The sequence below is a fragment of the Myotis yumanensis genome, unplaced genomic scaffold (genome assembly GCF_028538775.1).
Source record: "Myotis yumanensis isolate MYYU_CA2020_CCGP unplaced genomic scaffold, mMyoYum1.0.hap1 SCAF_20, whole genome shotgun sequence".
Lineage (NCBI taxonomy): Eukaryota > Metazoa > Chordata > Mammalia > Chiroptera > Vespertilionidae > Myotis > Myotis yumanensis.
In genome coordinates, this window is record NW_027223771.1 from 2,789,430 (window position 1) to 2,807,159 (window position 17,730).

General features: G+C 53.7%; 1 long non-coding RNA gene across 1 annotated transcript in view; it reads left to right on the plus strand.

The window, feature by feature from the left end:
* Positions 1–4,427: 4,427 nt before the first annotated feature.
* Positions 4,428–17,730, plus strand: part of LOC138998445 (uncharacterized) — a 269,512-nt gene continuing 256,209 nt past the window's right edge. The window contains exon 1 of the long non-coding RNA XR_011469165.1: positions 4,428–4,805. This is a non-coding gene — a long non-coding RNA (uncharacterized lncRNA). The remainder of the gene's footprint in view (positions 4,806–17,730) is intronic.

Here is a 17,730-nt window from a genome sequence, read left to right on the forward strand (position 1 = left end):
CCAAACTGGTCAGGGGCACATTTGCATCTTTAAGTCTTCCCTGCTTTTCTCCTTTGCTCCCCACACCGGCATCCCCACCCTCACCTGCCCCAGTCGGCACTCCGTCTTCATGTCCTGCTCGAAACCGTCCTTCAAATCCTAACACATGACGTTCCCCAAAACCTAATCATTTAAAAAAATATATATATTTTTATTGATTTCAGAGAGGAAGGGAGAGAGAGAGAGAGAAACATCAATGATGAGAGAGAATCATGGATTGGCTGCTTCCTGCACGCCCCACACTGGGAATTGAGCCCCCAACCCAGGGCATGTGCCTTGACCGGGAATCAAACCATGACCTCCTGGTTCATAGGTGGATGCTCAACCACTGAGCCACACCAGCCAGGGTGGAGGTGCAGTTTCAATAAAGGCCGGGAAGGGCCTCAGTGGGAGACCAGAGGCAGAGGGACCAGATAACCTGGATAAGAGCTTCCCAGACGGAGAGCAAGTGCCCAGGCCCCGGGGGACGGAGAAACAGCCACTGCTGTGGAAGGAGGCGAGCAGAGAGGTCAGTGGGAGTGTGGGAGAGGCACTGACCACGGACTCTCTTCCACGGAGCGCCGAGACCTGGCCCTTCCCCTCAGGCGCTGGGGCCCAGCACTCCGGGAATGGGGATGCAGGGAGGACACCGTCACCCTGAAGGAGGAGGGATGGTTTGGGAGGGGTCACCCTGTGCACACACAAAGGCCACCCATTCAGGGTTTGAACCTAACGGAGAGGCCTTGGGTGGGAGAGCCATCCAGGAGGAGCCTGGAAAGGCCCGTGGGGACAGATGGAAAGGGGATCTCGGAAACTGCACAGGAAGCGAGGTTGGATTTGGGGGGAGGGGCGGGGGAAGGGGATAATGGGAAATCATTGTAAGGTTCTTGAGCCAAGTCGCTGTGACAAACAGTGCAAAAGAGTAGAGTTTGGGCCCTGACTGGTGTTGCTCAGTGGGTAGAGCGTTGGCCTGCGGACTGAAGGGTCCCGGGTTCGATTCCGGTCAAGGGCATGTACCTTGGTTGTGGGCACATCCCCAGTGGGGGGGTGTGCAGGAGGCAGCTGATCGATGTTTCTCGCTCATCGATGTTTCTAATTCTTTGTCCCTCTCCTTTCCTCTCTGTAAAAATTCAATAAAATATATTTTTTAAAAAAGAGTAGAGTTTGGGCCCTGGCTGGTGTGACTCAGTGGATAGAGCGTCGGCCTGTGGACGGAAGGGTCCCAGGTTTGATTCCGGTCAAGGGCACATGCCAGGGCTGTGGGCTCGATCCCCGGTAGGGGGCGTTGATGTTTCTATCTCTCTGTCTCTCCCTCCCTTCCACTCTGCAATCAATACAAATAGATTCAAAACAAAACTACTGCACCTCTGCCCTGGTGATGTGTCTCAGTTGGGTGGGTGTCATCCTGTTCACTGTAAGGTTGCTGATTCCATTCCTGGTCAGGGCACATGCCCGGGTTGCCAGCTCAATCCCCAACAGGGGGGCGTGCAGTAGGGAGCTTGTAGGAGGCAGCCGATCAATGGTTCACTCTCGCATCGCTGTTTCTCTCTCCTTCCCTCTCCCTTTCTCTCTTTCTAAAAATCAATATAAAAAATCTTAAAACAAAACAAAAAACAAGCCCTGACCGGTGTGGCTCAGTGGATAGAGCACCGGCCTGAGGACTGAAGGGTCCCAGGTTCGATTCCGGTCAAGGGCATGTACCTTGGTTGCGGGCACAGCCCCAGTAGGGTGTGTGCAGGAGGCAGCTGATGGATGTTTCTCTCTCATCGATGTTTCTAACTCTCTATCCCTCTCCCTTCCTCTCTGTAAAAAATCAATAAAATATATTGAAAAAAAACACAAAACAAAACAACAACAACAAAAAAACAAGCACAACTTTCTTTTTCCTTCTTCACAGTCTCACGGAGGGAAGAGTCATTCTTACCGTAGGCCTTGGCAGCCTCAGCATACATTTTTTTTCTCCCCTCATTAAGTCGAGGACTTTCACCTTTCCACTTACAAGGAAGCACTTTATGGCGTCTCCCTGTCCTCTCTGAATTGCCAGCATCACCACTCTTGCACTTTGGGGCCGTGATTAAGGAAAATAAGGGTTATCCGATCGCAGGCACTGTGACACCGAGACAGCCGGGCTCAGAACAGAGGCTCCTACGTGATTAACAGGAGGGGTGAGCCTCCGGGCGGAGACGCTGCTGGAGACAGCGATGTGAGTCACATCCCAGGTGGGACCGAGCAGGACAGCGTGAGGTTTCATCACAGCACTCAGCAAGGCCTGCAACTTAAAACGTGTGTGTGATTATTTCTTTCTGGGATTTTCCTGTTTCCTATTTTCAGACCACAGTTGAATGGAATGAAATCTCGGGTAAGGGGAGAGTTACCCAAAAGAATTGAAAGCAGGGTCCCAGCGGGATATTTGCACACCCATGTTCATAGTAGCCTTATCTATATACTAGAGGCATGATGCACGAAATTCGTGCGAGGGGCTCGGTCCTTGCAGCCCTGGCTTCATCCGGAAGGTCATCTGGCTGTCAGGTCTAATTAGCATATTATGATTTTATTATTCTATATAATCAAAGGCTAATATGCAAATCGACCGAATGGAGGAATGACCGGTTGCTATGATACACACTGACCACCAGGGGGCAGATGCTCAACACAGGAGCTGCCCCCTGGTGGTCAGTGTGCTCCCACAGGAGGAGCACTGCTCAGCCAGAAGCCGGGCTCACAGCTGGCGAGCGCAGCGCCACCATGGCAGTTCTAAGGACCCCTCGGGGGATATTCAACTGCTGGCTTAGGCTCTAGCTAGAGCAGGCCTAAGCCAGCAGTCAGACATTCCCCGAGGGGTCCTGGACTGCGAGAGGGTTCAGGCTGGGCTGAGGGACCCCTGCCCCCCCCCCCCCCCCAACTCCCCAGTGCATGATTGTCGTGCACCGGGCCTCTAGTTATAGATATAAAAGGCTAAGTGACCAACCGTCCAACCGACCTACTGGTACATATGACGCACACTGGCAATCTAAAAATAAACATTGACTCTGCACATGTGTGATACATATAAAGCTCTCACTGGTGCTAGTCACACGTGTGTGTTTCGATCTGTCGTTGTCGATTGTGAATTTGATTGACACTTCCATTAGAGAGAAAGGGCGAATAGCGATATTAAACTATTCTAATTAATTTCCTTTCAATGTGCACGAATTCATGCACAGGGCCACTAATTCACAATATCCAAGAGGGGGCAGCAACCCAGGTGTCCATCAGGGGATGAGTAGATACACAAAATGCGGCAGAGTCGTCCCAATGAATCTTCTTCAGGCTTTCAAAGGAAGGAAAGGCTGACATATACAGCATGGATTTAACTTTCAGGACATTATGAGAAGTGAAATAAGCCAGGCACACAAAAAGCAAATCTTATAGGATTCTACTTACATGAGGTCCCTAGTCAAACTCATAGAAACAGAAAGCAGAATGGTGTTGCCAGGGGCTGAAGGGAGGGAGGAATGGAGAACTATTGTTGAATGAGGATAGAGTTTCAGTTCTGCAAGATGAAACGGTTCTGGAAATCTGTGTGGATGCACTGAGTCCTGCTGAACTCGGCGCTCAAAAATCGTTCGGGTGATAGATGTTATGCTGTGTCCTTTACAATGAAAACTAGAAGGTACTTTTAAAGCTCAAACAAAAGGGAATATGTAGCTTTGGGGAGAAACAAGTTAAATAAACTGGGGCTCTGTAATAGGGCCGTTATAAAATGTTTAAAGTATGTATACAGTATAAATTCCGTAGCTCAGATATGTTCTTGCCACCCACCACCTTCCAAAGCATTATCTGCAAAGCCGCCCACCATGAAGGCCAAAGCTCCCAGCAAGACTGGGTGTCCCAGCACCCCGATCCCTCCACCAGGCCTCCCCCATGCTCACTTGAGGAGTCTCAGAGAAGGCCTCTTGCCCTTGCCAATTTGGCTCAGTGGAAAGAGCATTGGCCTGTGGACTAAAGGGTCCCGGGTTCAATTCCCTGTCAGGGCACATGCCCGGGTTGTGGGCTCAATCCCCAGTGCGGGACATGCAGGAAGCAGCCGATCCATGATTCTCTCTCATCATTGATGTTTCTATCTTTCTCTTCCTCTCCTTTCCTCTCTGAAATGGATTTTAAAGAAAAAAGGTCTTTTCACCCGCGTTTCCAGTTGAGGTTTTTTCCAGAGCAGTGTTGCAGCCATGCTGACTCAGAACCCAGTCCATTTCTAGAACACCAGTAACGGCTCCCTCTCCCTCTACCCACAGGCAAAGGAACAGAAGCTACTGCCCAGCTGTGCGTCTAGACTTTTGAGGAATCCAGAACACAGTGCTGGAGCCGGGCCAGCCGGGTCCGTGACTCAGCCGCTCCCTGCGCTGCCGACAGGAAAGGAGATGGTGACGGATTGCCCTGCAGCCCCGGTCACCGTAGTGTGGTTTCAGTGTCTCCCTCCTGGCCCTGCGGCTCTGCTCAGACCCATATGAGCAACCACCGTCACCTCCGCACACAGCAGAGGGACGCAGATGACACGCGAGTCACCCGGCCGTGGAGAGCGGCGAGAACCCTGAACCTCCACGCGGTGCCCTCGCCAAGGGCGGGCCCTGCCCCACCTGCGGGAGCAGCCAAGCGAGGCCAAAGTCCTGCCACTGGGGGCGTGTTCAGGCGACACCCTGAAGAGGCTGAAACGGATCCTTCAGGGAAAACAGCCGCTCACATGGACCAGGGCCTGCGTGTGCCGGGCACCGTGCTTCGTGCGGGCATTCCATCCTCATAACCACCCTGAGGTAGGTCGTACCATTGTCCCCATGTGACAGGTGCGGGACTAGGCTCCAGAAAGAAGCCACACAGCTGCCTAAGGTCTCAAAGCTACGAAGTGACAGGGACAAGCAACGAAGGGGCTCAAAGGTCCGTATGACCTGAGCTTTTGGTGACCACAGTCCCCCAAATCGCCCCCTTAGGGAACAAGAAAACGGTTGGGGGGTGAAATTTGGAGAAAAGCCCTAACGGGTTTGGCTCAGTGGATAGAGCCTCGGCCTGCGGGCTCAAGGGTCCCAGGTTCGATTCCGGTCAAGGGCATGTACCTTGGTTACAGGCACATCCCCAGTAGGGGGCGTGCAGGAGGCAGCTGATCGATGTTTCTCTCTCATCGATGTTTCTAACTCTCTGTCCCTCTCCCCTCCTCTCTGTGGAGAATCAATAAAATATATAAAAAAAATAATAATTCTAAAAAAAAAGAAAAAGAAATTTGGGGAAAACCCAGCCAACACGGTGATTATCGGTCAAAGTGCCTGAAGGGACAGCTGCCAAGGGCCCTTATCACTGCCTGTGCCCCTGCCCCACCCCCGCTGACACGCAGACCCTGCTCCGGGCGGCCTTGCTTTTTTTTTAAATATATTTTTATTGATTTCAGAGGGGAAGGGAGAGGGAGAGAGAGAAACATCAATGATGAGAGAGAATCACTGATTGGCTGCCTCCTGCACACCCCACACTGGGGATTGAGCCCGCAACCCAGGCATATGCCCTTGGCTGGAATCGAACCCGGGACCCTTCAATCCGCAGGCCGCTCTATCTACTGAGCCAAACCGTCCAGGGCCAATTTGATGTTTAAGGGGGGCAATTCGAGGATGAGTTATTAATCGAGAATTTTTTGCATTTCATACGGTTCCAGGGGACTCACATACAGTCTGTAGATATATATGGTGACGTATTTATGCGTTTCAGTTCTCTATTATGTTTTGAAGTTTTATTTGCTACTTTTTATATCACTTCATATTATTATTATTTTAACAGTTTCTTAGTGATTTCTTCCTCAGTCCTTCAACTGTCCTTTCATTCTTTTATTTTTCTCTCTCAGGGGTGCCATGTTCTTTGGAAGCTTGTTTAGACCAAGTTCATGGCCTTTTAGGCTTCCTACACGTCAATAGGAGCTCACGTGGGGGAGGGGGTCATCAGGATGTTAGAGATGCTTAGGTGGGGCGTGGCCACAGAAAGGTTGGGAACCACTGCTCCAGGGGAAATGTTTGGGAATATCAGGGTCACACACTGTGTCATTGAATCATCCTGACAACACAGTGGCATTATGGGATGGGCGTCTTTATTCAGCGTGTGGATTCCTCCCCCACATTTGAGTCCGTCTTTGTCGTGTGAATCTTGGGGGGAGCCTGGGCCTCACTCTCAGCAAGAGGCTTAAAAGACCAGAAAAAAGTCTCACCTGCCCCCACAGGTGGGGTCTGGACACACACCTGCAGAGCAGGCGACACACAGGTACAAGGTCAGGTTGGGATTCATTCCGCTGGGACCTGCAGGGACCGCATTGTGTGCTGCCCATGGCCGTGGTGCCCGGGCCAGCCTTCCTTTGGCTGCGTCCTGCTCCCCTCCTTCCCGCCCATGTTCTGAGCGCGGTCCCTCCCGGGCATGTGTCCGAACTACCCAGCATCCTCCTGGCACAGTTGTTCTCTGCTTCCGTTGCCAGAGAGAGTTCCTCGGTATCTCAAATTAGAGGCTGTCCTCTCGATGTTCTAGATGAGGACACGGAGGCTGGGAGTACTAAGTGCAGTACCACTGTGTGCCGGGCTGTGGACAGGGGGCCGTGGGAGGGGGGGTGCCTGGGGTCAGCGGGGGGGGAAGGCTTCACAGAAACTGCACGAGCTGAGGTTTGAGGAGGAGGAGTGGTCCAGGTGTGGTAGGTATGGCCTGTTCTCCTGGCAGCTGGAGCAAAGGTGCAGGGAGACCATGACAGGGACGCCTGAGGAAGAGGCGGCAGCCACCTCCGGAGGGGCCTGGCCTGCCTTGAGCAGGAGTTTGGATTTGGGGACAGGCTTCCCAGTTGTAAGCAATAGAAGTAGACTTTGGCTAATTTCATCAGAAAAGGGATTCAGCCCTAACAGGCGTGGCTCAGTGGATAGAGCATCGGCCTGTGGACCGAAGGGTCCCGGGTTCGATTCCGATCAAGGGCACACGCTGGGGGTTGCGGGCTCAATCCCCACTACGGGGCATGCAGGAGGCAGCCAATCAATGATTCTCTCTCATTGTTGATGTTTCTGCCTCTCTCTCCCTCTTCCTTTCTGAAGTCAATAAAAATATATATTAAAAAAAAAGAAAGAAATACCCAAGTGCTATTTCCAGGAAAAGCTGGGAACCCGTGAGGAAAGTGAACGGAAAGGAGACGCCGGGTGGGACTTGGGGACGTGCAGAGTTTTCAGGGCCTCGGGGCAGTCCCGCTGGGCTGGTTTAGAGTTTAAGAAGGAGGCCAGTGAGTCATCCCCTAATGGGGTCATTGAATTGAGGGACGTAAGTGCACCTCCCAGGGTGAGAGGCAGAGGTGGCTGAGCAGGAAGAGCTGAGGGAATGCAGGCAGGAGAGGCACCTACAGAGAAGTTGACAGCGAGGTGGAAGGAATCAGAAGCGGTTCATGTCATTAACAATAAAAAAATAGAGTATAAGTATTTCTCTCTTGGACCAACACCAGCACGGCTAGAGAGCGGACGACGAGTCCTGAGTAGGGGCGACGGGGGATTGAGAAAAAGAAAGGGACAGACACAGAGACAGTAGGGAAAGCTGGGACCGGTGGGACAGCTGGCCCTCTGATGGAGAGACAGGGACCCAGAGCTGGTGCGGCGCGTTTATTTTATGCAGTATGATTCCAGGGAGTTTTACTAGAGTTTAAGGCAAAGGAAATTATGTGAAATCATGGTTAAAGATCAAGCTGCAATTCTTCATTCTTGTGGCTTCTTGGTCATTGTCACTCCTGGCTGAGCCCGGATAATTGTGTCTGTTCCTGGCGTCTGGCTGAACTTAGATAATGAAACCCACCCCCTTTGCACCCAAGCTAAGGGTCAGGCTGACAACCTACCTGCTTCTGGCACGGTATGTTTCCAGGACGTGGCTCTGCCAACACCACTGGACTCAGCTAACAATAATCAAAGAAATGCTCATGTGCCTTCCCAGGCGCACTCTACAATAGAGCCCTGGGCAGGAGGCTCAGTTGGTTGGAGCATCGTCCAATGTGTGAGCGTTAGGTGGGCGAGTTTCCATGGAGACTGGGGAAGCTGTGGCGTTCCCTGCCCGCCTCTCTCTCCTACCTTTGCCTCCGTCATTTCACGCAGGGCACGCAGTCTCACCGCGCCCACGCCAAGGAAAGGCAGGGTCCCGGGAGGTCCGCAAGCCCCGTGCCCACCAGAAAGTTATGGGTTTGATTCCCGGTCAGGGCACAGACCTAGGTTGTGGGCTCAATTCCTGGTCAAGGCGTGTACGGGAGGCGACCAGTCGATGTTTCTCTCTCGCTCCTCGGTCTCTCTCTCTCTCTCTCCAGGAGGGTGCGGTCAGTATTGGTAAATGGTGCAGAAGAGTCCATAGGATAAGCACCGGAACGTCCACTGGGTTTGACCTTTTGAAGGTCACTGAGCGTTCTTTCTATGTTCTTGTCCCATATGTCAATTGCAGCTGTTCCCTCCCACTCTGTGGGTGGTCTTGATGCTTTCCCGATGGCGTCGTTTGACAAGCAACGTTTTCAATGTTGACGAGGTCCACGTATCTCTCTTTTTTCTTCGGTCGGTCGCTTGTGCTGTTGGTGTCGCAGTAGTTGCGCCTGTTTCATACGTGCCCGTCCTGTGATTCCCATGGGAAGGGAGTTATTGGGGGAAACTCATCTGACCAAAGTGAATATAGAAAAGTCCACAAAGGAATCCTGACTGCGGAGACATCTGTCCCCGAGGGCGGCCCCGGCCGGTGCTCAGGGACGGAGTCAGGGTGGCAGCAGAGAGCTCGGGGGTTGTGGTCCCCTGGAAACTGCCTCCCGGGCTCGCGGTCCGGCCCGGCCGGCGGTGGTGCTGACGTTCGCTGCCACACACTGGGCTGCCCACGAGATGTTCTTTCAGGGAGCAATGCATCCGACCGGTTGGCTCCTGGCAGAAACCTTAGGGACCAACAGATCAGGAGACGGTTTCTAAAACCCTCATTTCCTCTGAGAAGTGATATCCAATCCCTGATGTGGATTTTGTTCTCTTTGGGGCAGAGAATGCCCAGCATCCGAAAGTGTGAGGGTTAGGTGGGCGAGTTTCCATGGAGACTGGGGAAGCTGTGGCTTTCCCTGCCCACCTCTCTCCTACCTTTGCCTCCGTCATTTCACGCAGGGCACGCAGTCTCACCACGGCCACGCCACGGAAGGACAGGGTCCCGGGAGGTCTGCAAGCCCCATGCCCAACCCAGTATCCAGGGAGCCCGGCTTTCTGTCTTTTTCAGCATCAAATAAAAATCAGAAAGAGTAATTTCTTCTCGTGTCAGAAACATCCTATATAATGTCCACAGCCACGGAAATGCTCTCATGAATGCGTTTTCATGCCCATAGACTCTGTGGAATGGAATTGGCTCATCTTATGCAGCCTCCTTCCCACCAAACAAGTTATCTTCAGGCTTTCCGGAAGGCAACTTCCCCAGCGGGGGCCCTGACCGTGTGGAGACGGCTGCGGAGTTCTGAGCTTCTGTGACCTTGATCATCCATGACTCACGGCGTCCCCTCCCCGGTGGGTGGCCTGTGCACGCTCTACCAGGTGGCCACTGAGCCGAGGACTCCTCTGGTGTTCGGGTAACCGGGGTTCCTGTGGCCCCGTCTAGAGACACTGTGGGTTGTCACAGTTGGGCGAGGGGTGCCATCCAGTGGCCGGAGCCCAGGCATGCTGCTCAGCCTGCCACGGTGCCAGGACTGTCCCCCCAGCCCCATGAACTACCCAGCCGGCTGCGTCCTGCCAAGATTGAGAAACCTCGCTCCGGACTAACAGGTGCCTCAAGTTCTAGGTGTGTGCAGGTTCGGTCCGTCCCAACCTCCTTTGCTTGTGGCTTCAGAGCAAGCTGGGAGCTCGGGTCTCATTTCATCTTCCAATGAAACACTTTGTTATTATCTTTAAATATGTCTTTATCGATTTCAGAGAGGAAGGGAGAAGGAGAGTGAGCGATAGAAACATCCGTGACGAGAGAGACTCATGGATCGGCTGCCTCCTGCACGCGCCCTACTGGGGATCGAGCCCACACCCCGGGCATGTGCCCTGATGGGGAATCAAACCGTGACCTCCTGGTTCACAGGTCAATGCTCTGCCACTGAGCCACGCTGGTCGGGCAACGAAACACTTTAAACTGATATTCAGGGAGCACGTGTTTTGCGCCGATGGGGCTCCTACACAAAGAGGGTCCCAGGAGCTCCCAGGCCTGTGTCCAACTCTGAAACCGGGGTGGGACTTTGAAGGTGAGCCAGCGGAGACCTGGCCGGTGCCTGGGGGCTTCGAGTCCCAGACCCTTCAACTCTCCTGACTGGTAAGAAAGTTCTTAGTTTAGAGGAGACATCACTGCAGGCCTGGGTAGGCCGCTGGTTGGGCCCAGAGATGCCTTGGAAAAGACTGACCTGCATGGCAACACGAAAGCTTCATTTTCCTCTTAATCTAGATCTTGAGCCCCCATTCTGGCTGGTGGCAGAAAACAGAGGTCTTCGTATATATTGACTCGCGGGGAGCGTGGACCCTTGCTCTAGGCCAGTGGTTCTCAACCTTCTGGCCCTTTCAGTACAGTTCCTCATGTTGTGACCCCAACCATAAAATTATTTCCGAGGCTACTTCATCACTGTGATGTTGCTACTGTGATGAATCGTCATGTACATATCTGATATGCAGGATGGTCTTAGGCGACCCCTGTGAAAGGGTCGTTCGACCGCCAAAGGGGCCGCGACCCACAGGTTGAGAACCGCCGGTCTAGGCATTTTTCTGAGGCAAATACCCAAGGCGGCCACACGATGGCAGCCTTGCCCAAACCAAAGCCCTGTGTCCCAGGCCAGCAGCCCCAGGTGGGTGTCCCCAGCGGTGGGCTCTTAGGTCTTCCTGCAAAAACCCCGGGGAGGCCTGCTGGGTGGGGGCTTTTGATTGCGGCTGGAAACTGGGCTTTGCAAGGGAAAGACCCGGCCGTGCAGACGGCTCATGCCTGTCTGTGTGTTGATTGTTTTCACTGTGGGACTAGTTTGCCACTCCAGCCCCGGAATTTCAGTGACGTGAGAAGGCAGATAACACAGTTGACACACATTCTTAAGAGGGTCGCAGATGTCGGTCTGCCTCTCTTTTGAAGGGAAAAAAACATTTGGCTTTCACTGCAAGTCCAGACGTTCAGACAGATTCGAAATGCCCCTAATTTCTTCAACCCCATAGGCTTCCCAGTAAAGCAAAACAAAGCAGTCCTAGCTGGTGTGGCTCAGTGGTTAGAGAGCGTCGGCCTGCGGATGGAAGGGTCCTGGGTTCGATTCTGGTCAAGGGCACATGCCCGGATTTGATCCCCAGTGGGGGGTGTGCAGGAGGCATCCCATCAGTGATTCTCTCTCATCATTGATGTTCCTATCTCTGTTTCTCCCTTCTTCTCCGAAATAAATCAAAACAAGACAAAATCCAGAATCTGCTAAAATGCACTGCGTCTCCATTTGCTGCTGTTATAGTGGGGCCTTGGGGCTTGCTCACTCCCAGGCCCCTCCTAGGGTCAGGTCCTGAGCCCCGAAGGGTCTAGGGCCCCTCATCGACACTCAAGCCGAATAGGCTCAAACTCTGTCCGGATTTTGGCCTTTGTTTTTCTTTCTTTTTTAAAAAAAATATATTTTATTGATTTTTTACAGAGAGGAAGGGAGAGGGATAGAGAGTTAAAAACATCGATGAGAGAGAAACATCGATCAGCTGCCTCCTGCACACTCCCCACTGGGGATGTGACCGCAACCAAGGTACATGCCCTTGACGGGAATCGAACCTGGGACCCTTCAGTTCACAGGCCGACGCTCTATCCGCTGAGCCAAACTGGTTAGGGTGGCCTTTGTTTTTCTTAACGATGCGGCAGCGGTAGCCGCTCGTGTTAGCTGGGCAGCTCGGAAGCCGCGTCCCTGCGCAGTGACCCCGGAGGAGGTGGGGGGACCACGTTTTCCTGGGGATGGAAGATCCTGGGTCCCGGTGGCAAGCGCATCCCTGCAGCCGCCCCGCGCGGCCACTAGATGGCGCTGTTGCACTTTCCTGCGGGCTCCGCTATGGGGTGTGCAGGTTCCTGCCTCCCTGCTTCTAGGGGTCCCACCAGAGTCCCCATTGTGAGCCCAGGCCTCGTTCACTGAGGTGTCTGGGAAATGAGATGCAAGCTGGGAGGCTGTGACCAGAGGGAATGCTGACTGGGATTGTAGCAGGAAAGCCCAGTAGGACTCTCACATGGCTCCCTCCCAGGGCACTGCCCCCTCCCCTCCACCTACTCCCTCCCCAAGGCAGAATTCCCATCACAGGTCCTCATATCAGTTGGGTGGCAGCAGGCATTTCTTCTTGGGGGCACCTCTAATCTGCTTGCATTCATCTTGCTCTTTTTAAAAAGTATATTTTTATTGTCTTCAGAGAGCAGAGAGATAGAAAGGTCAGTGATGAGAGAGAATCATGGATCTGCTGCCTCCTGCACACCCCCTACTGAGGATGTAGCCGGAACTCTGGGCATGTGCCCTTAGCTGGAATCGAACCCGGCACCCTTTAGTCTGCAGGCCGATGCTCTATCCACTGAGCCACACCGGCCAGGGCTCCTCTTGCTCTTTTGTGTGTCTGTGGATCAGTTCAGCCATGGCAGCTAAGGAGAAGGAAACACCAGGCTTGGCTGGGGACCTGCAGAAGGATCCCAGACAGAGAGAGAGAGAGAGCAGCCTGAGGGTTTTGAGGAATCAGCTCTCTCCTCAGCTCCAGCGTGCTGATGGGTCAGTCCATGCGGTTTACCTGGGCTGGGGATTCTGTTTATTTCCTCACCGGCTTCTAGAGATACAGTTGCCCCGTGAGGCATCGAAAGAACAACCCTGACCACGTTCACTCCTGGCTTAAAACCCACCCCAAGCCCTTGCTCAGTGATGGCGAACCTTTTGAGCTCGGCGTGTCAGCATTTGGAAAAACCCTAACTTAACTCTGGTGCCGTGTCACATATAGAAATGTTTAGATATTTGCAACCATAGTAAAACAAAGACTTCTATTTTTGATATTTATTTTATATATTTAAATGCCATTTAACAAAGAAAAATCCACCAAAAAAATGAGTTCGCGTGTCACCTCTGACACGCGTGTCATAGGTTCGCCATCACTGCCCTAGCTGGTGTGGCTCAGTGGATAGAGCATCGGCCTGCAGACTGAAGGGTCCCGGGTTCGATTCCAGTCAAGGGCACATGCCTGGGTTGTGGGCTCAATCCCCAGTAGGGGGTGTGCAGGAGGCAGCCGATTGATGATTCCCTCTCTCATCGATGTTTCTAACTCTCTATCCCTCTCCCTTCCTCTCTGAAATCAATAAAAAATGTTAAAAACAAAACAAAACAAAAAACCCATCCCTGTCTTCCCACCAAGGGCTGGTAGAGTCCAGCTTCCTTCTGTGACACCCCTGACCCTCTGGGACTAGCCCCCACCCAGCCCGCTTCTCTGGCTGCTCTCACTCCCGCGCCTCGTTCTAGAACAGCCGTGGGCAAACTACGGCCCGCGGGCCGAATCCGGCCCGTTTGAAATGAATAAAACTAAAAAAAAAAAAAAAAAAAAGACCATACCCTTTTATGTAATGATATTTACTTTGAATTTATATTAGTTCACAAAAACACTCCATCCATGCTTTTGTTCTGGCCCTCCGGTCCAGTTTAAGAACCCATTGTGGCCCTCGAGTCAAAAAGTTTGCCCACCCCTATTCTAGAAGGAAACATGCCTCTTGCTGTAATCCTCACACCAGGCAGCTCCGGGCCTTGGCACGTTGCTCATGCTCCAGTCTGGCAGGCGGCGGAGTGCGGGGGGGGGGGGGGGGGGGGACCGAGGAGAAGGGAAGCAGCGCCGTAGGGGCCTCTGTGAATGTGAGCCCCAAGAGCCCACAGACAGCTCTAGGGGCACCGGAGTTGCCCCCTGGCCAGGAACAGGAGTCTGCAGGCAGGTTTATGTAGGCCTCCGAGGACCGGGACATATTGGTGCTGAACCCAGCTTGCTAATTAGACTCCCTAATGATCTTGACCTGGAAAAGGAGGTCCTTTCCTGAGTCTCCTATAAGCCTGGAGGAGCTGGGGCGGAGGGGGGTGCAGGGGCGAGTGGGGGGTGCCACTGCTAACAACACCCAGCCGCCCGCCAGAGGAAGTGTCCTGGGAGGAGTTCCTGCTGCTCTGCGCATTTTCAAACGCGTTTCCAAATTAGGGAGAGAAGCATTTTTCCGCCCCGTGCGTGAATCCAAATTCTTGGAGCCCCTCCGTCCTCTTCTTGCTCAATCAAGACAGGCAGTGTTGGTGCCCTAGCCGGTTTGGCTCAGTGGATAGAGCGTCAGTCAGCCTGTGAACTGAAGGGTCCCGGGTTCAATTCCAGCCAAGGGCACATGCCCGGGTTGCAGTCTCGATCCCCAGTAGGGGGCGTGCAGGAGGCAGCTGATCAATGATTCTCTTTCATCATTGTTGTTTCTGTCTCTCTCTCCCTCTCCCTTCCTGTCTGAAATCAATAAGAAATCCTATGTAATAAAAGGGTAATATGCAAATTGACCCTAAAGGTGGAATGATGGGAACAACCCGGTCACTATGACATGCACTGACCACCTGAGGGCAGGTGCTCAATGCAGGAGCTGTCGCCTGGTGGTCAGTGCGCTCCCACAGGGGGAGCTCTGCTCAGCCATAAGCTGGGCTGATGGTTGCGAGCGCAGCGGTGGTGGCGGGAGAGGCTCTTTGGGGCTGGGATTTAAGGATGTCCCAGGCAGCTCTAAGGATGTCCAACTGCGGCTTAGGCCTGCTCCTGGGCCTAAGCCTGCAGGTGGACATCCTCCAAGGGTTCCTGGACTGCAAGAGGGCGCGGGCCCAGCTGAGGGACGCCCCCCTCTCCCGAGTGCATGAATTTTTGTGCACCGAGCCTCTAGTGTTTGTGTGTATGTATGTGTGTGTGTGTGAATACATATATACTAGTGGCCCGGTGCACGAAATTTACACATGAGGGGAGGGTTGTCCCTCAGCCCTGCCTGTACCCTCTCCAATCTGGAACCCGTCAGGGGATGTCTGACTGCGGTTTAGGCCCGATCCCTAAACCGGCAATCAGACATCCCTCTCGCAATCCGGGACCGTTGGCTTCTAACTGCTCACCTGCTTGCCTACCTGATCGCCCCTAACCACTCTACCTGCCGGCCTGATTGCCCCCAAATGCCCCCCCCCACTGGCTTGCTCGCCCCCAACTGCCCCCCTGCCAACCTCACCCCCAACTGCCATCCCCCCTGCCAGCCTGATCGCCCCCAACTGCCCTCCCCAGCCGGCCTGATCACCCCTAACCACCTCTGCCTTGGCCCCGCCACCATGACTTTGTCCGGAAGGACATCTGGAAGGTCTCTGGGAAGGTCTCCCGGTCTAATTAGCACATTACCCTTTTATTAGTGTGTGTGTATATATATATATATATATATATATATATATATATATATATGAAAAGAATGACAGCATTGAATCCTGGCTCTTTGGGGGCATACATAGATTTCCCCAAAGTTTGGCCTGCCCCTCATCCTGAATGGCTCGGGGGCGGTTGTCCAGCAGGAACAGCAGACAGAGCCCTGTGATCACACACTCCGCGCTCGGCTGGGCTGATGGGCGCAGAGCCGGCGTGGCGGCTCCGGGGGGAACATGTAATTCCAGTGTATGAAAAGCGCGGACCAGGGTTGCCGTGTCCGCTGCTTGTTTTTGAAAGCCCCCACAGGCCACGCCACATTTCTGGGTCAGAGGGGCTATCGATTACCTGTCAGGGCCCGAGGTGTGGGTAATCAATAACACCAACCTACAGGAAAGGTGGCCTTGAGAGCAGAAACCCCGTCATGCGCACCCTCCCCTGCGCGCTCTTGGGTCTGTAAGTGCTTTGCAGGGAAGCAGCACTCTCCAAAGTAGAGCCGCAGACGCCCCGAATTCTGGCAGCGCCACCCCCCCCCCCACACCCCAAGCTGAGGCTTTGGAGATGACCCCGTAAGGGAACCCAAGGCAGTGTGTCCGCTTGGTCCCCAGGCCTTAAACAGACATGGGACACACAGGTGTGTGCGTGTGCGTGTCCCTCACCAAATTCCGAGCCGTAGCATCTTCCCCAGGGAAGGAAGTCCCTAGTGCCACAGCCTTTACCTTTGGCTAATGTGCAATCAGGTGCTCAGAGCAAAGCACTTAAACTCCTGCAAAATCCACGTGATGGATGAAGGACGGGTGAGGGAGGAGGCCAGCTCTGCTTGGATCCGCAAATGACGCTCCCCACATGGATGGCTTTCTTTCTGGGGGGAGGCGCCATGCAGAGCAAGGGCCGCTTCTCATTGTGTGTCTGCCAGGGCAGGGGCGGGGGTGGGGGGAGTTGGGGGTCCAGGGTTCCTGTTGAGAGGAGCTGATGTCCTAACAGCTGCCCTGGCTCTTGTGATCACCTCCCAGCAGCCAGTCCCCCTCCTGCATCCCAAGGGGCCCTGATGTGGTTAAGTGCGCCCTCTGCCGTTGGCAGGTGGAACTGCAACTGGGGAGCCGGCAGGTAACCATCGGTCCCCCCCCTGGTGGCAGAGCTGTGTCCAGAGGAGTTCGGAGGTCTCCCACGTGGAAAGTTCCAGAGCCCACGGCAAGAGGAGGGTTTTCTCTGGTGCAGAATAAGAGCAGCCTGCCTCCCGCCCACCTGTGCAACCTGCCGCCTGGCTCCTGCCCTGCCTGATGCGGGCCTTTCTCGTAGAGCCGGGCCCAAGCCGAGTAGAAACAGGAACACGGTGACTAACGATGAAATCATTGTAGGATTCAACTCAATGAACTCCCAATAACCCTTGCAGTGTGCTCAGTGTCAGCCCTTGGTCCTGCCCCAGCTGCTAACTATGGCTCTTCTTTGAAACTGAAGGAGGAGCTGCTGATGCCGTGCATGGGCCTGGTGCTCCGCAGGGTACACACCCTGAGTGTGGCCGGAGAGGGTGCCTGTGCCCAGGGTCCTGGGTGCCTGCGGGTGGGGGGAGCTGTGGGGGACAGTGCGGATGGAGTTGGGGAGCCTGCACCTGTGCTGGGTGTCAGACTACGAGTGCTGGCTGGGGACACGGAGGGGCCTTCCCCCGGCTCTGATGGGTCCCTCGAACCCTTTAACCTTGGACGCGGTGCCTGTGTGGGATGGACCGTGTCCCTCACCACATTCATAGGTGGAGTCCTGGCCCCGCTGCCTCAGAACGGGACTGCACAGCATGGGCAAGAGACCTTGACCGGGATCGAACCCTCAGCCCTTCTGTTCATGGGCTGACGCTCTAACCACTGAGCACACCGGCCAGGGCTGTTTAACTTTCTTCAGAAAGACACCACACTTTCTTTGTTCCTTCCCTATCCCCCTAATACCTTGCAACATGTTTTTTTAATATCTATACTAATAAACAGGTAATATGCTAATTAGACTGGGAGACCTTCTGGACATCCTTCCAGACAAAGCCATGGTGGCTTTGTGTATATATATGTGTGTGTGTGTGTGTGTATATATATATATATATATATATATATATATATATTTATTTATTGACTTCAGAGAGGAAGGGAAAGGGAGAGAGAGATCGAAACATCAATGATGAGCCCTGGCTGCTTTGGCTCAGTGGATAGAGCCTTGGCCTGCAGACTGAAGGGTCCCGGGTTTGATTCCAATCAAGGGCACATGCCAGGGTTGTCTGCTCGATCCCCAGTAGGGGGCGTGCAGGAGGCAGCCAATCAATGATTCTCAT